At 37.5% G+C, this 23733-nt stretch overlaps 1 long non-coding RNA gene across 1 annotated transcript in view; it reads right to left on the bottom strand.

The window, feature by feature from the left end:
* The window catches only part of LOC133545182 (uncharacterized), a 194179-nt gene extending 177669 nt beyond the window's left edge, over positions 1–16510 (bottom strand). The window contains exons 1-2 of the long non-coding RNA XR_009804745.1: positions 16405–16510; positions 16179–16333 (exon numbers count right to left, since the gene is read on the bottom strand). This is a non-coding gene — a long non-coding RNA (uncharacterized LOC133545182). The remainder of the gene's footprint in view (positions 1–16178; positions 16334–16404) is intronic.
* Positions 16511–23733: the final 7223 nt, after the last annotated feature.

Here is a 23733-nt window from a genome sequence, read left to right as displayed (position 1 = left end):
TCTGCCATTTTCGGGTTCTGTCGGGACTCCTGACGACATTTTGAAACATATCCTACAGCTGCAACACCTGTATTGTGCTGCTGAAGTAAATACATTTTTTTGGATTTTTGCATACGAAATTTTAGCGAAAAAAAGTTTTTCAAAAATATGCATTTTCTGCCATTTTCGGGTTCTGTCGGGACTCCTGATGACGTTTTGAGACATCTCCTACAACTACAGCACCAGTATTGTGTTTCTGAAGCAAATCCGTTTTTTAAACATTTTAATACCTTTTTTTAGCGAAGATTTTTCCCCCCAAAAATGCATTTTCTGCCATTTTCGGGTTCTGTCGGGACTCCTGACGACATTTTGAAACATTTCCTACAGCTGCAGCACCTGTATTGTGCTGCCGAAGTAAATACATTTTTTTGGATTTTTGAATAAGGGTCCCCCCTTACGAAATTTTTGCGAAAAAAAGTTTTTCAAAAATGTGCATTTTCTGCCATTTTCGGGTTCTGTCGGAACTCCTGATGACGTTTTGAGACATCTCCTACAACTACAGCACCAGTATTGTGTTTCTGAAGCAAATCCGTTTTTTAAAAATTTTAATACCTTTTTTTAGCGAAGATTTTTCCCCCAAAAAATGCATTTTCTGCCATTTTCGGGTTCTGTCGGGACTCCTGACGACATTTTGAAACATATCCTACAGCTGCAACACCTGTATTGTGCTGCTGAAGTAAATACATTTTTTGGGATTTTTGCATACGAAATTTTAGCGAAAAAAAGTTTTTCAAAAATATGCATTTTCTGCCGTTTTCGGGTTCTGTCGGGACTCCTGATGACGTTTTGAGACATCTCCTACAACTACAGCACCAGTATTGTGTTTCTGAAGCAAATCCGTTTTTTAAAAATTTTAATACCTTTTTTAGCAAAGATTTTTCCCCAAAAATATGCATTTTCTGCCATTTCCCGGTTCTGTCGGGACTCCTGAAGACATTTTGAAACATTTCCTACAGCTGCAGCACCTGTATTGTGCTGCTGAAGTAAATACATTTTTTTGGATTTTTGCATAAGGGTCCCCCTTACGAAATTTTGGCGAAAAAAAGTTTTTCAAAAATATGCATTTTCTGCCATTTTCGGGTTCTGTCGGGAATCCTGATGACGTTTTGAGACATCTCCTACAACTACAGCACCAGTATTGTGTTTCTGAAGCAAATCCGTTTTTAAAAAATTGTAATACCTTTTTTAGCAAAGATTTTCCCCAAAAATATGCATTTTCTGCCATTTTCGGGTTCTGTCGGGACTCCTGACGACATTTTGAAACATTTCCTACAGCTGCAGCACCTGTATTGTGCTGCCGAAGTAAATACATTTTTTTGGATTTTTGCATAAGGGTCCCCCCTTACGAAATTTTAGCGAAAAAAAGTTTTTCAAAAATGTGCATTTTCTGCCATTTTCGGGTTCTGTCGGAACTCCTGATGACGTTTTGAGACATCTCCTACAACTACAGCACCAGTATTGTGTTTCTGAAGCAAATCCATTTTTTAAAAATTTTAATACCTTTTTTTAGCGAAGATTTTTCCCCCAAAAAATGCATTTTCTGCCATTTTCGGGTTCTGTCGGGACTCCTGACGACATTTTGAAACATTTCCTACAGCTGCAGCACCTGTATTGTGCTGCCGAAGTAAATACATTTTTTTGGATTTTTGCATAAGGGTCCCCCCTTACGAAATTTTAGCGAAAAAAAGTTTTTCAAAAATGTGCATTTTCTGCCATTTTCGGGTTCTGTCGGAACTCCTGATGACGTTTTGAGACATCTCCTACAACTACAGCACCAGTATTGTGTTTCTGAAGCAAATCCGTTTTTTAAAAATTTTAATACCTTTTTTTAGCGAAGATTTTTCCCCCCAAAAATGCATTTTCTGCCATTTTCGGGTTCTGTCGGGACTCCTGACGACATTTTGAAACATATCCTACAGCTGCAGCACCTGTATTGTGCTGCCGAAGTAAATACATTTTTTGGGATTTTTGCATAAGGGTCCCCCCTTACGAAATTTTAGCGAAAAAAAGTTTTTCAAAAATGTGCATTTTCTGCCATTTTCGGGTTCTGTCGGAACTCCTGATGACGTTTTGAGACATCTCCTACAACTACAGCACCAGTATTGTGTTTCTGAAGCAAATCCGTTTTTGAAAAATTTTAATACCTTTTTTTAGCGAAGATTTTTCCCCCAAAAAATGCATTTTCTGCCATTTTCGGGTTCTGTCGGGACTCCTGAAGACATTTTGAAACATTTCCTACAGCTGCAGCACCTGTATTGTGCTGCCGAAGTAAATACATTTTTTGGGATTTTTGCATAAGGGTCCCCCCTTACGAAATTTTAGCGAAAAAAAGTTTTTCAAAAATGTGCATTTTCTGCCATTTTCGGGTTCTGTCGGAACTCCTGATGACGTTTTGAGACATCTCCTACAACTACAGCACCAGTATTGTGTTTCTGAAGCAAATCCGTTTTTTAAAAATTTTAATACCTTTTTTAGCAAAGATTTTTCCCCAAAAATATGCATTTTCTGCCATTTCCCGGTTCTGTCGGGACTCCTGAAGACATTTTGAAACATTTCCTACAGCTGCAGCACCTGTATTGTGCTGCTGAAGTAAATACATTTTTTTGGATTTTTGCATAAGGGTCCCCCTTACGAAATTTTGGCGAAAAAAAGTTTTTCAAAAATATGCATTTTCTGCCATTTTCGGGTTCTGTCGGGAATCCTGATGACGTTTTGAGACATCTCCTACAACTACAGCACCAGTATTGTGTTTCTGAAGCAAATCCGTTTTTAAAAAATTGTAATACCTTTTTTAGCAAAGATTTTCCCCAAAAATATGCATTTTCTGCCATTTTCGGGTTCTGTCGGGACTCCTGACGACATTTTGAAACATTTCCTACAGCTGCAGCACCTGTATTGTGCTGCCGAAGTAAATACATTTTTTTGGATTTTTGCATAAGGGTCCCCCCTTACGAAATTTTAGCGAAAAAAAGTTTTTCAAAAATGTGCATTTTCTGCCATTTTCGGGTTCTGTCGGAACTCCTGATGACGTTTTGAGACATCTCCTACAACTACAGCACCAGTATTGTGTTTCTGAAGCAAATCCATTTTTTAAAAATTTTAATACCTTTTTTTAGCGAAGATTTTTCCCCCAAAAAATGCATTTTCTGCCATTTTCGGGTTCTGTCGGGACTCCTGACGACATTTTGAAACATTTCCTACAGCTGCAGCACCTGTATTGTGCTGCCGAAGTAAATACATTTTTTTGGATTTTTGCATAAGGGTCCCCCCTTACGAAATTTTAGCGAAAAAAAGTTTTTCAAAAATGTGCATTTTCTGCCATTTTCGGGTTCTGTCGGAACTCCTGATGACGTTTTGAGACATCTCCTACAACTACAGCACCAGTATTGTGTTTCTGAAGCAAATCCGTTTTTTAAAAATTTTAATACCTTTTTTTAGCGAAGATTTTTCCCCCCAAAAATGCATTTTCTGCCATTTTCGGGTTCTGTCGGGACTCCTGACGACATTTTGAAACATATCCTACAGCTGCAGCACCTGTATTGTGCTGCCGAAGTAAATACATTTTTTGGGATTTTTGCATAAGGGTCCCCCCTTACGAAATTTTAGCGAAAAAAAGTTTTTCAAAAATGTGCATTTTCTGCCATTTTCGGGTTCTGTCGGAACTCCTGATGACGTTTTGAGACATCTCCTACAACTACAGCACCAGTATTGTGTTTCTGAAGCAAATCCGTTTTTGAAAAATTTTAATACCTTTTTTTAGCGAAGATTTTTCCCCCAAAAAATGCATTTTCTGCCATTTTCGGGTTCTGTCGGGACTCCTGAAGACATTTTGAAACATTTCCTACAGCTGCAGCACCTGTATTGTGCTGCCGAAGTAAATACATTTTTTGGGATTTTTGCATAAGGGTCCCCCCTTACGAAATTTTAGCGAAAAAAAGTTTTTCAAAAATGTGCATTTTCTGCCATTTTCGGGTTCTGTCGGAACTCCTGATGACGTTTTGAGACATCTCCTACAACTACAGCACCAGTATTGTGTTTCTGAAGCAAATCCGTTTTTGAAAAATTTTAATACCTTTTTTTAGCGAAGATTTTTCCCCCAAAAAATGCATTTTCTGCCATTTTCGGGTTCTGTCGGGACTCCTGACGACATTTTGAAACATTTCCTACAGCTGCAGCACCTGTATTGTGCTGCCGAAGTAAATACATTTTTTTGGATTTTTGCATAAGGGTCCCCCTTACGAAATTTTAGCGAAAAAAAGTTTTTCCAAAATATGCATTTTCTGCCATTTTCGGATTCTGTCGGAACTCCTGATGACGTTTTGAGACATCTCCTACAACTACAGCACCAGTATTGTGTTTCTGAAGCAAATCCGTTTTTTAAAAATTTTAATACCTTTTTTTAGCGAAGATTTTTCCCCCCAAAAATGCATTTTCTGCCATTTTCGGGTTCTGTCGGGACTCCTGACGACATTTTGAAACATTTCCTACAGCTGCAGCACCTGTATTGTGCTGCCGAAGTAAATACATTACTTTGGATTTTTGCATAAGGGTCCCCCCTTACGAAATTTTAGCGAAAAAAAGTTTTTCAAAAATATGCATTTTCTGCCATTTTCGGGTTCTGTCGGGACTCCTGATGACGTTTTGAGACATCTCCTACAACTACAGCACCAGTATTGTGTTTCTGAAGCAAATCCGTTTTCAAAAAATTGTAATACCTTTTTTAGCAAAGATTTTCCCCAAAAATATGCATTTTCTGCCATTTTCGGGTTCTGTCGGGACTCCTGACGACATTTTGAAACATTTCCTACAGCTGCAGCACCTGTATTGTGCTGCCGAAGTAAATACATTTTTTTGGATTTTTGCATAAGGGTCCCCCCTTACGAAATTTTAGCGAAAAAAAGTTTTTCAAAAATGTGCATTTTCTGCCATTTTCGGGTTCTGTCGGAACTCCTGATGACGTTTTGAGACATCTCCTACAACTACAGCACCAGTATTGTGTTTCTGAAGCAAATCCATTTTTTAAAAATTTTAATACCTTTTTTTAGCGAAGATTTTTCCCCCAAAAAATGCATTTTCTGCCATTTTCGGGTTCTGTCGGGACTCCTGACGACATTTTGAAACATTTCCTACAGCTGCAGCACCTGTATTGTGCTGCCGAAGTAAATACATTTTTTTGGATTTTTGCATAAGGGTCCCCCCTTACGAAATTTTAGCGAAAAAAAGTTTTTCAAAAATGTGCATTTTCTGCCATTTTCGGGTTCTGTCGGAACTCCTGATGACGTTTTGAGACATCTCCTACAACTACAGCACCAGTATTGTGTTTCTGAAGCAAATCCGTTTTTTAAAAATTTTAATACCTTTTTTTAGCGAAGATTTTTCCCCCCAAAAATGCATTTTCTGCCATTTTCGGGTTCTGTCGGGACTCCTGACGACATTTTGAAACATATCCTACAGCTGCAGCACCTGTATTGTGCTGCCGAAGTAAATACATTTTTTTGGATTTTTGCATAAGGGTCCCCCCTTACGAAATTTTAGCGAAAAAAAGTTTTTCAAAAATGTGCATTTTCTGCCATTTTCGGGTTCTGTCGGAACTCCTGATGACGTTTTGAGACATCTCCTACAACTACAGCACCAGTATTGTGTTTCTGAAGCAAATCCGTTTTTTTTAAATTTTAATACCTTTTTTTAGCGAAGATTTTTCCCCCCAAAAATGCATTTTCTGCCATTTTCGGGTTCTGTCGGGACTCCTGACGACATTTTGAAACATTTCCTACAGCTGCAGCACCTGTATTGTGCTGCCGAAGTAAATACATTACTTTGGATTTTTGCATAAGGGTCCCCCCTTACGAAATTTTAGCGAAAAAAAGTTTTTCAAAAATGTGCATTTTCTGCCATTTTCGGGTTCTGTTGGAACACCTGATGACGTTTTGAGACATCTCCTACAACTACAGCACCAGTATTGTGTTTCTGAAGCAAATCCGTTTTTTTAAAATTTTAATACCTTTTTTTAGCGAAGATCTTTCCCCCAAAAAATGCATTTTCTGCCATTTTCGGGTTCTGTCGGGACTCCTGACGACATTTTGAAACATATCCTACAGCTGCAGCACCTGTATTGTGCTGCCGAAGTAAATACATTTTTTGGGATTTTTGCATAAGGGTCCCCCCTTACGAAATTTTAGCGAAAAAAAGTTTTTCAAAAATGTGCATTTTCTGCCATTTTCGGGTTCTGTCGGAACTCCTGATGACGTTTTGAGACATCTCCTACAACTACAGCACCAGTATTGTGTTTCTGAAGCAAATCCGTTTTTTAAAAATTTTAATACCTTTTTTTAGCGAAGATTTTTCCCCCAAAAAATGCATTTTCTGCCATTTTCGGGTTCTGTCGGGACTCCTGACGACATTTTGAAACATTTCCTACAGCTGCAGCACCTGTATTGTGCTGCCGAAGTAAATACATTTTTTTGGATTTTTGCATAAGGGTCCCCCTTACGAAATTTTAGCGAAAAAAAGTTTTTCCAAAATATGCATTTTCTGCCATTTTCGGATTCTGTCGGAACTCCTGATGACGTTTTGAGACATCTCCTACAACTACAGCACCAGTATTGTGTTTCTGAAGCAAATCCGTTTTTTAAAAATTTTAATACCTTTTTTTAGCGAAGATTTTTCCCCCCAAAAATGCATTTTCTGCCATTTTCGGGTTCTGTCGGGACTCCTGACGACATTTTGAAACATTTCCTACAGCTGCAGCACCTGTATTGTGCTGCCGAAGTAAATACATTACTTTGGATTTTTGCATAAGGGTCCCCCCTTACGAAATTTTAGCGAAAAAAAGTTTTTCAAAAATGTGCATTTTCTGCCATTTTCGGGTTCTGTTGGAACACCTGATGACGTTTTGAGACATCTCCTACAACTACAGCACCAGTATTGTGTTTCTGAAGCAAATCCGTTTTTTAAAAATTTTAATACCTTTTTTTAGCGAAGATTTTTCCCCCCAAAAATGCATTTTCTGCCATTTTCGGGTTCTGTCGAGACTCCTGACGACATTTTGAAACATTTCCTACAGCTGCAACACCTGTATTGTGCTGCCGAAGTAAATACATTTTTTTGGATTTTTGCATAAGGGTCCCCCCTTACGAAATTTTAGCGAAAAAAAGTTTTTCAAAAATGTGCATTTTCTGCCATTTCCGGGTTCTGTCGGAACTCCTGATGACGTTTTGAGACATATCCTATAACTACAGCACCAGTATTGTGTTTCTGAAGCAAATCCGTTTTTTAAAAATTTTAATACCTTTTTTTAGCGAAGATTTTTCCCCCCAAAAATGCATTTTCTGCCATTTTCGGGTTCTGTCGGGACTCCTGACGACATTTTGAAACATATCCTACAGCTGCAGCACCTGTATTGTGCTGCTGAAGTAAATACATTTTTTTGGATTTTTGCATAAGGGTCCCCCCTTACGAAATTTTAGCGAAAAAAAGTTTTTCAAAAATATGCATTTTCTGCCATTTTCGGGTTCTGTCGGGACTCCTGATGACGTTTTGAGACATCTCCTACAACTACAGCACCAGTATTGTGTTTCTGAAGCAAATCCGTTTTTTAAAAATTTTAATACCTTTTTTTAGCGAAGATTTTTCCCCCCAAAAATGCATTTTCTGCCATTTTCGGGTTCTGTCGGGACTCCTGACGACATTTTGAAACATATCCTACAGCTGCAGCACCTGTATTGTGCTGCTGATGTAAATACATTTTTTTGGATTTTTGCATAAGGGTCCCCCCTTACGAAATTTTAGCAAAAAAAAGTTTTTCAAAAATATGCATTTTCTGCCATTTTCGGGTTCTGTCGGGACTCCTGATGACATTTTGAGACATCTCCTACAACTACAGCACCAGTATTGTGTTTCTGAAGCAAATCCGTTTTTTAAAAATTTTAATACCTTTTTTTAGCGAAGATTTTTCCCCCCAAAAATGCATTTTCTGCCATTTTCGGGTTCTGTCGGGACTCCTGACGACATTTTGAAACATATCCTACAGCTGCAACACCTGTATTGTGCTGCTGAAGTAAATACATTTTTTTGGATTTTTGCATAAGGGTCCCCCCTTACGAAATTTTAGCGAAAAAAAGTTTTTCAAAAATGTGCATTTTCTGCCATTTTCGGGTTCTGTTGGAACACCTGATGACGTTTTGAGACATCTCCTACAACTACAGCACCAGTATTGTGTTTCTGAAGCAAATCCGTTTTTTAAAAATTTTAATACCTTTTTTTAGCGAAGATTTTTCCCCCAAAAAATGCATTTTCTGCCATTTTCGGGTTCTGTCGAGACTCCTGACGACATTTTGAAACATTTCCTACAGCTGCAACACCTGTATTGTGCTGCCGAAGTAAATACATTTTTTTGGATTTTTGCATAAGGGTCCCCCCTTACGAAATTTTAGCGAAAAAAAGTTTTTCAAAAATATGCATTTTCTGCCATTTTCGGGTTCTGTCGGGACTCCTGATGACGTTTTGAGACATCTCCTACAACTACTGCACCAGTATTGTGTTTCTGAAGCAAATCCGTTTTTTAAAAATTTTAATACCTTTTTTTAGCGAAGATTTTTCCCCCAAAAAATGCATTTTCTGCCATTTTCGGGTTCTGTCGGGACTCCTGACGACATTTTGAAACATCTCCTACAACTACAGCACCAATATTATGTTTCTGAAGCAAATCCGTTTTTTAAAAATTTTAATACCTTTTTTTAGCGAAGATTTTTCCCCCCAAAAATGCATTTTCTGCCATTTTCGGGTTCTGTCGGGACTCCTGACGACATTTTGAAACATTTCCTACAGCTGCAGCACCTGTATTGTGCTGCCGAAGTAAATACATTTTTTTGGATTTTTGCATAAGGGTCCCCCCTTACGAAATTTTAGCGAAAAAAAGTTTTTCAAAAATGTGCATTTTCTGCCATTTTCGGGTTCTGTCGGAACTCCTGATGACGTTTTGAGACATCTCCTACAACTACAGCACCAGTATTGTGTTTTTGAAGCAAATCCGTTTTTGAAAAATTTTAATACCTTGTTTTAGCGAAGATTTTTCCCCCAAAAAATGCATTTTCTGCCATTTTCGGGTTCTGTCGGGACTCCTGACGACATTTTGAAACATATCCTACACCTGCAGCACCTGTATTGTGCTGCCGAAGTAAATACATTTTTTTGGATTTTTGCATAAGGGTCCCCCCTTACGAAATTTTAGCGAAAAAAAGTTTTTCAAAAATGTGCATTTTCTGCCATTTTCGGGTTCTGTCGGAACTCCTGATGACGTTTTGAGACATCTCCTACAACTACAGCACCAGTATTGTGTTTCTGAAGCAAATCCGTTTTTTAAAAATTTTAATACCTTTTTTTAGCGAAGATTTTTCCCCCCAAAAATGCATTTTCTGCCATTTTCGGGTTCTGTCGGGACTCCTGACGACATTTTGAAACATATCCTACAGCTGCAGCACCTGTATTGTGCTGCTGAAGTAATTACATTTTTTTGGATTTTTGCATAAGGGTCCCCCCTTACGAAATTTTAGCGAAAAAAAGTTTTTCAAAAATGTGCATTTTCTGCCATTTTCGGGTTCTGTCGGAACTCCTGATGCCGTTTTGAGACATCTCCTACAACTACAGCACCAGTATTGTGTTTCTGAAGCAAATCCGTTTTTTAAAAATTTTAATACCTTTTTTTAGCGAAGATTTTTCCCCCAAAAAATGCATTTTCTGCCATTTTCGGGTTCTGTCGAGACTCCTGACGACATTTTGAAACATTTCCTACAGCTGCAACACCTGTATTGTGCTGCCGAAGTAAATACATTTTTTTGGATTTTTGCATAAGGGTCCCCCCTTACGAAATTTTAGCGGAAAAAAGTTTTTCAAAAATGTGCATTTTCTGCCATTTTCGGGTTCTGTCGGAACTCCTGATGACGTTTTGAGACATCTCCTACAACTACAGCACCAGTATTGTGTTTCTGAAGCAAATCCGTTTTTTAAAAATTTTAATACCTTTTTTTAGCGAAGATTTTTCCCCCAAAAAATGCATTTTCTGCCATTTTCGGGTTCTGTCGGGACTCCTGACGACATTTTGAAACATTTCCTACAGCTGCAACACCTGTATTGTGCTGCCGAAGTAAATACATTTTTTTGGATTTTTGCATAAGGGTCCCCCCTTACGAAATTTTAGCGAAAAAAAGTTTTTCAAAAATGTGCATTTTCTGCCATTTTCGGGTTCTGTCGGAACTCCTGATGACGTTTTGAGACATCTCCTACAACTACAGCACCAGTATTGTGTTTCTGAAGCAAATCCGTTTTTTAAAAATTTTAATACCTTTTTTTAGCGAAGATTTTTCCCCCCAAAAATGCATTTTCTGACATTTTCGGGTTCTGTCGGGACTCCTGACGACATTTTGAAACATATCCTACAGCTGCAGCACCTGTATTGTGCTGCTGATGTAAATACATTTTTTTGGATTTTTGCATAAGGGTCCCCCCTTACGAAATTTTAGCGAAAAGAAGTTTTTCCAAAATGTGCATTTTCTGCCATTTTCGGGTTCTGTCGGAACTCCTGATGACGTTTTGAGACATCTCCTACAACTACAGCACCAGTATTGTGTTTCTGAAGCAAATCCGTTTTTTTAAAATTTTAATACCTTTTTTTAGCGAAGATTTTTCCCCCCAAAAATGCATTTTCTGCCATTTTCGGGTTCTGTCGGGACTCCTGACGACATTTTGAAACATTTCCTACAGCTGCAGCACCTGTATTGTGCTGCCGAAGTAAATACATTTTTTTGGATTTTTGCATAAGGGTCCCCCCTTACGAAATTTTAGCGAAAAAAAGTTTTTCAAAAATGTGCATTTTCTGCCATTTTCGGGTTCTGTCGGAACTCCTGATGACGTTTTGAGACATCTCCTACAACTACAGCACCAGTATTGTGTTTCTGAAGCAAATCCGTTTTTTAAAAATTTTAATACCTTTTTTTAGCGAAGATTTTTCCCCCCAAAAATGCATTTTCTGCCATTTTCGGGTTCTGTCGGGACTCCTGACGACATTTTGAAACATATCCTACAGCTGCAGCACCTGTATTGTGCTGCCGAAGTAAATACATTTTTTGGGATTTTTGCATAAGGGTCCCCCCTTACGAAATTTTAGCGAAAAAAAGTTTTCAAAAATGTGCATTTTCTGCCATTTTCGGGTTCTGTCGGAACTCCTGATGACGTTTTGAGACATCTCCTACAACTACAGCACCAGTATTGTGTTTCTGAAGCAAATCCGTTTTTGAAAAATTTTAATACCTTTTTTTAGCGAAGATTTTTCCCCCAAAAAATGCATTTTCTGCCATTTTCGGGTTCTGTCGGGACTCCTGAAGACATTTTGAAACATTTCCTACAGCTGCAGCACCTGTATTGTGCTGCCGAAGTAAATACATTTTTTGGGATTTTTGCATAAGGGTCCCCCCTTACGAAATTTTAGCGAAAAAAAGTTTTTCAAAAATGTGCATTTTCTGCCATTTTCGGGTTCTGTCGGAACTCCTGATGACGTTTTGAGACATCTCCTACAACTACAGCACCAGTATTGTGTTTCTGAAGCAAATCCATTTTTTAAAAATTTTAATACCTTTTTTTAGCGAAGATTTTTCCCCCAAAAAATGCATTTTCTGCCATTTTCGGGTTCTGTCGGGACTCCTGACGACATTTTGAAACATTTCCTACAGCTGCAGCACCTGTATTGTGCTGCCGAAGTAAATACATTTTTTTGGATTTTTGCATAAGGGTCCCCCCTTACGAAATTTTAGCGAAAAAAAGTTTTTCAAAAATGTGCATTTTCTGCCATTTTCGGGTTCTGTCGGAACTCCTGATGACGTTTTGAGACATCTCCTACAACTACAGCACCAGTATTGTGTTTCTGAAGCAAATCCGTTTTTTAAAAATTTTAATACCTTTTTTTAGCGAAGATTTTTCCCCCCAAAAATGCATTTTCTGCCATTTTCGGGTTCTGTCGGGACTCCTGACGACATTTTGAAACATATCCTACAGCTGCAGCACCTGTATTGTGCTGCCGAAGTAAATACATTTTTTTGGATTTTTGCATAAGGGTCCCCCCTTACGAAATTTTAGCGAAAAAAAGTTTTTCAAAAATGTGCATTTTCTGCCATTTTCGGGTTCTGTCGGAACTCCTGATGACGTTTTGAGACATCTCCTACAACTACAGCACCAGTATTGTGTTTCTGAAGCAAATCCGTTTTTTTAAAATTTTAATACCTTTTTTTAGCGAAGATTTTTCCCCCCAAAAATGCATTTTCTGCCATTTTCGGGTTCTGTCGGGACTCCTGACGACATTTTGAAACATTTCCTACAGCTGCAGCACCTGTATTGTGCTGCCGAAGTAAATACATTACTTTGGATTTTTGCATAAGGGTCCCCCCTTACGAAATTTTAGCGAAAAAAAGTTTTTCAAAAATGTGCATTTTCTGCCATTTTCGGGTTCTGTTGGAACACCTGATGACGTTTTGAGACATCTCCTACAACTACAGCACCAGTATTGTGTTTCTGAAGCAAATCCGTTTTTTTAAAATTTTAATACCTTTTTTTAGCGAAGATCTTTCCCCCAAAAAATGCATTTTCTGCCATTTTCGGGTTCTGTCGGGACTCCTGACGACATTTTGAAACATATCCTACAGCTGCAGCACCTGTATTGTGCTGCCGAAGTAAATACATTTTTTGGGATTTTTGCATAAGGGTCCCCCCTTACGAAATTTTAGCGAAAAAAAGTTTTTCAAAAATGTGCATTTTCTGCCATTTTCGGGTTCTGTCGGAACTCCTGATGACGTTTTGAGACATCTCCTACAACTACAGCACCAGTATTGTGTTTCTGAAGCAAATCCGTTTTTTAAAAATTTTAATACCTTTTTTTAGCGAAGATTTTTCCCCCAAAAAATGCATTTTCTGCCATTTTCGGGTTCTGTCGGGACTCCTGACGACATTTTGAAACATTTCCTACAGCTGCAGCACCTGTATTGTGCTGCCGAAGTAAATACATTTTTTTGGATTTTTGCATAAGGGTCCCCCTTACGAAATTTTAGCGAAAAAAAGTTTTTCCAAAATATGCATTTTCTGCCATTTTCGGATTCTGTCGGAACTCCTGATGACGTTTTGAGACATCTCCTACAACTACAGCACCAGTATTGTGTTTCTGAAGCAAATCCGTTTTTTAAAAATTTTAATACCTTTTTTTAGCGAAGATTTTTCCCCCCAAAAATGCATTTTCTGCCATTTTCGGGTTCTGTCGGGACTCCTGACGACATTTTGAAACATTTCCTACAGCTGCAGCACCTGTATTGTGCTGCCGAAGTAAATACATTACTTTGGATTTTTGCATAAGGGTCCCCCCTTACGAAATTTTAGCGAAAAAAAGTTTTTCAAAAATGTGCATTTTCTGCCATTTTTGGGTTCTGTTGGAACACCTGATGACGTTTTGAGACATCTCCTACAACTACAGCACCAGTATTGTGTTTCTGAAGCAAATCCGTTTTTTAAAAATTTTAATACCTTTTTTTAGCGAAGATTTTTCCCCCCAAAAATGCATTTTCTGCCATTTTCGGGTTCTGTCGAGACTCCTGACGACATTTTGAAACATTTCCTACAGCTGCAACACCTGTATTGTGCTGCCGAAGTAAATACATTTTTTTGGATTTTTGCATAAGGGTCCCCCCTTACGAAATTTTAGCGAAAAAAAGTTTTTCAAAAATGTGCATTTTCTGCCATTTCCGGGTTCTGTCGGAACTCCTGATGACGTTTTGAGACATATCCTATAACTACAGCACCAGTATTGTGTTTCTGAAGCAAATCCGTTTTTTAAAAATTTTAATACCTTTTTTTAGCGAAGATTTTTCCCCCCAAAAATGCATTTTCGGCCATTTTCGGGTTCTGTCGGGACTCCTGACGACATTTTGAAACATATCCTACAGCTGCAGCACCTGTATTGTGCTGCTGAAGTAAATACATTTTTTTGGATTTTTGCATAAGGGTCCCCCCTTACGAAATTTTAGCGAAAAAAAGTTTTTCAAAAATATGCATTTTCTGCCATTTTCGGGTTCTGTCGGGACTCCTGATGACGTTTTGAGACATCTCCTACAACTACAGCACCAGTATTGTGTTTCTGAAGCAAATCCGTTTTTTAAAAATTTTAATACCTTTTTTTAGCGAAGATTTTTCCCCCCAAAAATGCATTTTCTGCCATTTTCGGGTTCTGTCGGGACTCCTGACGACATTTTGAAACATATCCTACAGCTGCAACACCTGTATTGTGCTGCTGAAGTAAATACATTTTTTTGGATTTTTGCATAAGGGTCCCCCCTTACGAAATTTTAGCGAAAAAAAGTTTTTCAAAAATGTGCATTTTCTGCCATTTTCGGGTTCTGTTGGAACACCTGATGACGTTTTGAGACATCTCCTACAACTACAGCACCAGTATTGTGTTTCTGAAGCAAATCCGTTTTTTAAAAATTTTAATACCTTTTTTTAGCGAAGATTTTTCCCCCAAAAAATGCATTTTCTGCCATTTTCGGGTTCTGTCGAGACTCCTGACGACATTTTGAAACATTTCCTACAGCTGCAACACCTGTATTGTGCTGCCGAAGTAAATACATTTTTTTGGATTTTTGCATAAGGGTCCCCCCTTACGAAATTTTAGCGAAAAAAAGTTTTTCAAAAATATGCATTTTCTGCCATTTTCGGGTTCTGTCGGGACTCCTGATGACGTTTTGAGACATCTCCTACAACTACAGCACCAGTATTGTGTTTCTGAAGCAAATCCGTTTTTTAAAAATTTTAATACCTTTTTTTAGCGAAGATTTTTCCCCCCAAAAATGCATTTTCTGCCATTTTCGGGTTCTGTCGGAACTCCTGAAGACGTTTTGAGACATTTCCTACAACTATATCACCAGTATTGTGCTGCTGAAGCAAGTTCATTTTTCTGATTTTTTGCGTAAGGCCCCCCCTTACGACATTTTCGGGAAAAAAAGTTTTACAAAAACATGATTTTTCTGCCATTTTTGGGTTTTGTCAGGACGCCTGATGACGTTTTGAGACATCTCCTTTAACTAAAGCACCAGTATTGTGCTACTGAAGCAAATCCGTGTTTTGAGACCGAACTTGACGTTGAAATGTGCGCTGCTTCACTCCCGCTTCGTTCTTCACGTACGCACATTTGCTTTGCCGACCTTTCAACAATGTGAAAAAGATCGAGGTGAGGACACAAAATGCACTTTACCGTAATTTCCGGACTATAAAGGTACATTCAGAATCCTTTTTTTTTATTCCTCAGCTACCTTACAACCCGGTTTGCCTAATATAATGCATAAGTTTGGTTGCGCTTACCCACCTCGAGGCTATTTTATTTGGTACTTGGTGTAATGATAAGTGTGAGCAGTAGATGGCAGTCAAACATAAGAGATACGATGGGTTTCAAGTAAACAACACGAACATTAGCCTCGGCGCTCAAAAATCGATCAAAATGTTTTAGCAGGACTTTGGTAAGCTATGAAGCCACACCGCTTGAAGGATTGTCGGCGCATTAAACATACGACTATTATCATGCTGTGTGAAGAAGGGAAGACATTATCCGGCGTTTTGTTTCGCAATATTGCAACTTTTCTTAACTTCCGGTACCTGCTGACCTGTATTTGGGATCTGCATGAGTCCTGAAAAATGGTGTTTCCGCCTTGTTCTCTATCTTCTTGTTATTGGACATTCATCCTCCGCTGTTGCCATTTCTAATATAAAGTAGTGTCAAGTTCTTACTTATATCCGTCAGTAAACTCGCCAAGAAAGCGCTAAAACATACCGGTATCGTGAGTTTATATTATTCACCCGAGGAAGTTTAGTTATTAGAGTTCCGGTCGGACGTTTTTTCACGGGACACATTTCCGATGTTGTTGCTGCTCCGTTATTAATTTTATTTTATTTTATTTGGTGTAGACTGCAATATGACTCAAGTAAACAACACCAACATTGTATATGCTCCATTGAAAATATAAAACAAATACAGAGTATTATTACGATGTGTATAAGGTAAGACATATTTTCTGGTGTTTTGTTTGGAAATATTATGCAAAAGCAACTTTTCTTACCTTCTGGTACCTGCTGATCTGTATTTGGGATCCGAGCAAGTCCTGAAAATTTGTGCAGGTCCGCCTTTGTAGTCCGTGCCGACTCCGTAGTCAATAAGCTTCTTCTTTGTCTCCACCTTCTTGTTCTTGAAATCCATCCTCCACTGTTGCCATTTCTAACATAAAGAAGTGTAAAGTTATTACTCATATCTGTCCGTAAACTGGCCTTGAAAGCACTAAAACATACCGGTGTTGTGAGTTGACATTATTCGCCCGAGGAACTTTAGTTATTAGAGTTCTGGTTGGATGGTTTTTCACGGGACAAATTTCTGGTTTTGTTTCTGGATGAGGAGATGCCCTCTCCGTTATTGATGGAAGTAAAGTCTGACTGTCATTAAAACAGTTAGCGCCATCTCTTGACACTTCACAACAAAGATGAGGGGGATAAGACGCAGGTAAATAAGACCGCCCACAAAAGGGCGACTGTCAGAAAGCGACTTGAAGATGATCTCTACAACATCACCTATGCAACATTTTGACCTAACCCTAACCACCATTACATGTTATGTAGACCACAAGGAAGTCTTTTACTTTTAGAAAAAAATATATATTAGGACTCCTTTAATGCGCCTTATAATCGCATTAAAGGAGTCATGCGATTATAAGGCGCATGACTCCTTTAATGCAATTATAAGGCGCATTAAAGGAGTCATAATATTTTATGACTCCTTTAATGCGCTTTAAAGGAGTCATAACGCGCATAACTCCTTTATGAGTTATGCAAGTCATAACTCATAAAGGAGTTATGACTTGCATAACTCCTTTATGAGTCATAACTTCTTTATGAGTTATGACTCATAAAGGAGTCATAACTCATAAAGGAGTTATGACTCATAAAGGAGTTATGACTCATAAACTCCTTATAAGTCATAACTCATAAAGGAGTTATTTTAAAAAATAGACAAAAAAAATAGATTAAAAAAAATCTTTTTTTTAAATGGATTATTTTTAAATCTATTTTTAAAAATTTATTTTTTTAAAAAGATTTAAAAAAAAAAAACTCTTGATCTATTTTTTTAAATAAATCCAAGATTTAATCTATTTAAAAATTAAATAGATTTTAATTTTTAAATGTTTAATCCATTCAAAAAATAAAATCTATTGAATTTTTAAATGGATTACATTTTTGATATTAAAAAAAAATAGATCAAACATTTTTGATCTCTTTTTGTAAATCTTTCAAAAAGATCCCCCCCCCCAAATTTTTAAAAAATATCTTTTAAAAAGATCTTTCAAAAAAAGATCTTTTAAAAAATAGAGATTTTGAAAACATCACGTTGTTGTGTCAAAATGTATCTATTTTTTATCATTTTTTTTAAAAGATTGAAAATAGACAAAAAATTGTCTATTTTTGATCTTTTAAAAAAATAGATCAAACATTTTTTATCTATTTTTTAAAATCTTTCAAAAAGATCCCCCCCCCCAAAATTTTTTAAAAAGATCTTTCAAAAAAAGATCTTTTAAAAAATAGAGATTTTGAAAACATCTATTTTTGATCTTTTAAAAAATAGATCAAAAATGGATCAAAAATAGATACAAAAATTTATCTATTTTTATGTATTTTTAAAAGATCAAAAATAGATCAAAAATGGTCTGTTTTTGATCTTTTAAAAAAAAATAGATCAAACATGTTTCATCTATTTTTTTTAATCTTTCAAAAAGATCCCCCCAAAATTTTTTTGAATTAAAAAAAAAAAGATATTTTAAAAAGATCTTTTAAAAAATAGAGATTTTGAAAACATCTATTTTTGATCTTTTAAAAAAATAGATCATAAATGGACCAACAATAGATACAAATTTGATCTATTTTTTATCTATTTTTTAAAAGATCCAAAATAGATGAAACATGGTCTATTTTGGATCTTTTCTTTCATATATGATACGATGCGTCTCACATATGAAAAAAAAAAAGATCCAAAATAGAACATTCACCGTCAGTGCTCCTTATAATCCGGTGTGCCCTATGGTCCGGAAATAATGTTCATATTTGTGAGGATGTTTACTCATTTACGTATCTAGGCCAGGGGGGTCCAACTCTTTTTAGATGGGGGGCCACATGGAGGAAAAATTTGCCCCCAAATGGGCCGGACTGGTGAAATCCCGGCATGATAACTTAAATATAAAGACGACTGCGGATTGTTTTCTTTGTTTCAAAATAGAACAAGCACATTCTGAAAAATGTACAAATCATGTTGTTTTTTTAACACTTACGTGTTGCAGCTAATAGTATTCTACCTTTATTTGTCATTATTTATACTTTCTGAATAAATGACGTGATAATGGTCATCAGTCAACTCATTGGTGTTCATTTTGTGTGTGTCCAGTTTGGTGAGTTTTGAAGCATTTTAAGGGGGTCAAATTACAGTTTAAAGAGGCCAAAATGACATTCTTTTTAGGAAACTTTTGTTTTGAAGGGGTTTTTTCGCCAACTTCCTGTTGATTTTAGCTGAAGGATGTAAGTGTATGAAATGTAGGTCTAAGTCAGACCTACGTAGAGGTTTTTGTTTCATGTCTCTACGACATTCTTAACGGAAGTTACAAGCAGTTTTGTCTGTTTTTTTTCCCAGGGGGCGCTAGAGCGCAATTTTGAGTTTTGGGTTTTTGATTAGATCGCGATTTCCGCCAGTCCTGATGTGTATTTTACATTTTGGTGAGTTTTGAAGCATGTTAAGAGTGTCAAATTACAGCTCAAAGAGGCGGCGGTGTAATAATAATAATAAAACCTAAGAAATACAATTGGGTCCCTAATAAATGCATGGAAGTGAATAAAAAGCAGGTTGGAATAAAAGAATACTTCTCTGATTTGAGGGCGAAGGGTTGTTCACGTGTCCTGCCATGAACTGCCGGCCAGTCTCGGGCGTAGGCGACCCACGTCTTTGGCGCCGCCCTTGTGGCTCCCTGGACCTCTCTCAGAGATGTGTGCAAATGGAAAAAGATCAATAAAAGCATTGTTTTAATATATTTTCTGTAGCAGAACAAACATGACAAAAACATTCCTAATTGTTAAAAATCCCACGGTTTATGTTAAACATGCTTCACTGATGAGATTATTCAGCCAGCGCTGTTTTGTCCTACTAATTTCAGCGCTCCTTGAACGCACCGTCGTTTGTTTACATGTACAACTTTCTCCGACGCTGCCACAGAAAGACGTGCTGTATGCCACTCCTTCTTTGTCTCATTTTGTCCACCAAACTTTTTATGCTGTGCGTGAATGCACAGAAGGCAAGCTTTGTTGATGTTATTGACTTGTTGGAGTGCTAATCGGGCATATTTGGTCAGAGCATGACTGCGAGCTAATCGATGCTAACATGCTATTTAGGCCAGCTATATGTACATATTGCATCTTTATCACTCGTTTGGAGCTCATTTAGTTTCCTTTACTTATGTCTTCTGTGTATATATGGGACAGACTTACTAAGAAAGATGTCATGTGTGGGACAGACTTACTAAGAAAGATGTCATGTGTGGGACAGACTTACTAACAAAGATGTCATGTGTGGGACAGACTTACTAAGAAAGATGTCATGTGTGGGACAGACTTACTAAGAAAGATGTCATGTGTGGGACAGACTTACTAAGAAAGATGTCATGTGTGGGACAGACTTACTAAGAAAGATGTCATGTGTGGGACAGACTTACTAAGAAAGATGTCATGTGTGGGACAGACTTACTAAGAAAGATGTCATGTGTGGGACAGACTTACTAAGAAAGATGTCATGTGTGGGACAGACTTACTAACAAAGATGTCATGTGTGGGACAGACTTAATAAGAAAGATGTCATGTGTGGGACAGACTTACTAACAAATATGTCATGTGTGGGACAGACTTACTAACAAAGATGTCATGTGTGGGACAGACTTAATAAGAAAGATGTCATGTGTGGGACAGACTTACTAAGAAAGATGTCATGTGTGGGACAGACTTACTAAGAAAGATGTCATGTGTGGGACAGACTTACTAAGAAAGATGTCATGTGTGGGACAGACTTACTAAGAAAGATGTCATGTGTGGGACAGACTTACTAAGAAAGATGTCATGTGTGGGACAGACTTACTAAGAAAGATGTCATGTGTGGGACAGACTTACTAACAAAGATGTCATGTGTGGGACAGACTTACTAAGAAAGATGTCATGTGTGGGACAGACTTACTAAGAAAGATGTCATGTGTGGGACAGACTTACTAACAAAGATGTCATGTGTGGGACAGACTTACTAACAAAGATGTCATGTGTGGGACAGACTTACTAAGAAAGATGTCATGTGTGGGACAGACTTACCAAGAAAGATGTCATGTGTGGGACAGACTTACTAAGAAAGATGTCATGTGTGGGACAGACTTACTAAGAAAGATGTCATGTGTGGGACAGACTTACTAAGAAATATGTCATGTGTGGGACAGACTTACTAAGAAAGATGTCATGTGTGGGACAGACTTACTAAGAAAGATGTCATGTGTGGGACAGACTTACTAAGAAAGATGTCATGTGTGGGACAGACTTACTAAGAAAGATGTCATGTGTGGGACAGACTTACTAACAAAGATGTCATGTGTGGGACAGACTTACTAAGAAAGATGTCATGTGTGGGACAGACTTACTAAGAAAGATGTCATGTGTGGGACAGACTTACTAAGAAAGATGTCATGTGTGGGACAGACTTACTAAGAAAGATGTCATGTGTGGGACAGACTTACTAACAAAGATGTCATGTGTGGGAGAGACATACTAAGAAAGATGTCATGTGTGGGACAGACTTACTAAGAAAGATGTCATGTGTGGGACAGACTTACTAAGAAAGATGTCATGTGTGGGACAGACTTACTAAGAAAGATGTCATGTGTGGGACAGACTTACTAAGAAAGATGTCATGTGTGGGACAGACTTACTAACAAAGATGTCATGTGTGGGACAGACTTACTAACAAATATGTCATGTGTGGGACAGACTTACTAACAAATATGTCATGTGTGGGACAGACTTACTAACAAAGATGTCATGTGTGGGACAGACTTACTAAGAAAGATGTCATGTGTGGGACAGACTTACTAAGAAAGATGTCATGTGTGGGACAGACTTACTAACAAAGATGTCATGTGTGGGACAGACTTACTAAGAAAGATGTCATGTGTGGGACAGACTTACTAAGAAAGATGTCATGTGTGGGACAGACTTACTAACAAAGATGTCATGTGTGGGACAGACTTACTAACAAATATGTCATGTGTGGGACAGACTTACTAACAAATATGTCATGTGTGGGACAGACTTACTAACAAAGATGTCATGTGTGGGACAGACTTACTAAGAAATATGTCATGTGTGGGACAGACTTACTAAGAAAGATGTCATGTGTGGGACAGACTTACTAAGAAATATGTCATGTGTGGGACAGACTTACTAACAAAGATGTCATGTGTGGGACAGACTTACTAACAAAGATGTCATGTGTGGGACAGACTTACTAAGAAAGATGTCATGTGTGGGACAGACTTACTAAGAAAGATGTCATGTGTGGGACAGACTTACTAAGAAAGATGTCATGTGTGGGACAGACTTACTAAGAAAGATGTCATGTGTGGGACAGACTTACTAACAAAGATGTCATGTGTGGGAGAGACATACTAAGAAAGATGTCATGTGTGGGACAGACTTACTAAGAAAGATGTCATGTGTGGGACAGACTTACTAACAAAGATGTCATGTGTGGGAGAGACATACTAAGAAAGATGTCATGTGTGGGACAGACTTACTAAGAAAGATGTCATGTGTGGGACAGACTTACTAAGAAAGATGTCATGTGTGGGACAGACTTACTAAGAAAGATGTCATGTGTGGGACAGACTTACTAAGAAAGATGTCATGTGTGGGACAGACTTACTAACAAAGATGTCATGTGTGGGACAGACTTACTAAGAAAGATGTCATGTGTGGGACAGACTTACTAAGAAAGATGTCATGTGTGGGACAGACTTACTAAGAAAGATGTCATGTGTGGGACAGACTTACTAAGAAAGATGTCATGTGTGGGACAGACTTACTAAGAAAGATGTCATGTGTGGGACAGACTTACTAACAAAGATGTCATGTGTGGGACAGACTTACTAAGAAAGATGTCATGTGTGGGACAGACTTACTAAGAAAGATGTCATGTGTGGGACAGACTTACTAACAAAGATGTCATGTGTGGGACAGACTTACTAACAAATATGTCATGTGTGGGACAGACTTACTAACAAATATGTCATGTGTGGGACAGACTTACTAACAAAGATGTCATGTGTGGGACAGACTTACTAAGAAAGATGTCATGTGTGGGACAGACTTACTAAGAAAGATGTCATGTGTGGGACAGACTTACTAAGAAAGATGTCATGTGTGGGACAGACTTACTAAGAAAGATGTCATGTGTGGGACAGACTTACTAAGAAAGATGTCATGTGTGGGACAGACTTACTAACAAATATGTCATGTGTGGGACAGACTTACTAACAAAGATGTCATGTGTGGGACAGACTTACTAAGAAAGATGTCATGACAGACTTACTAACAAAGATGTCATGTGTGGGACAGACTTACTAACAAATATGTCATGTGTGGGACAGACTTACTAACAAATATGTCATGTGTGGGACAGACTTACTAAGAAAGATGTCATGTGTGGGACAGACTTACTAAGAAAGATGTCATGTGTGGGACAGACTTACTAAGAAAGATGTCATGTGTGGGACACACTTACTAAGAAAGATGTCATGTGTGGGACAGACTTACTAACAAAGATGTCATGTGTGGGACAGACTTACTAACAAAGATGTCATGTGTGGGACAGACTTACTAACAAAGATGTCATGTGTGGGACAGACTTACTAAAGAAGCTTCTTGGAGGCTCAACAAGGACGCTGCAGAGCTTCAGAAGGACATGTTTGTCCAGCACATGTCTCACACACACAACATGGGGAAACAAGATGGCGGATCTGACCTTCGACCTTAGTCAGGTGACATTGACAGCCCTGGAAAAAAAAAGGGGGCGTTTCTCACTGGAATGATTTCCTTAAACCACCACAGAGGGGCGCTGTGTAATATTATACCCTTTTTTTTCAAATTGGGGGTAAGTTAAGACATTTTAGTCCCCAAATAAGTTTTGGAAAAATATTACAGATAAACACTAAAAATGTATTATTGATGTATTGTTATTTACATATAAACATTGACATGTATTATTTATATATTATTTACAGATAAAGACTGACATTTAATAATGATTATATATTGTTATTTATGAACACTAACATTTATTCTGTATATATTATTTAGAGAAACATTGACATTTATTATTGATATATTGTTATTTACAGATAAACACTGACATTTATTCTTTATATATTGTTTTTACAGATAAAAACGGACATGTATTATTGATATATTGTTATTTACAGATAAACACTGACATTTTTTATAAATGTATTGTTATTTACAGATAAATAATTCATTTAATTATATATTTTAATTAATATACAC

Source organism: Nerophis ophidion, linkage group LG28 (genome assembly GCF_033978795.1).
Source record: "Nerophis ophidion isolate RoL-2023_Sa linkage group LG28, RoL_Noph_v1.0, whole genome shotgun sequence".
In the NCBI taxonomy this organism is placed as follows: Eukaryota; Metazoa; Chordata; class Actinopteri; order Syngnathiformes; family Syngnathidae; genus Nerophis; species Nerophis ophidion.
The sequence above is the reverse complement of the archived record's forward strand: the minus strand, read 5'-3'. Positions and strand labels throughout refer to the sequence as shown.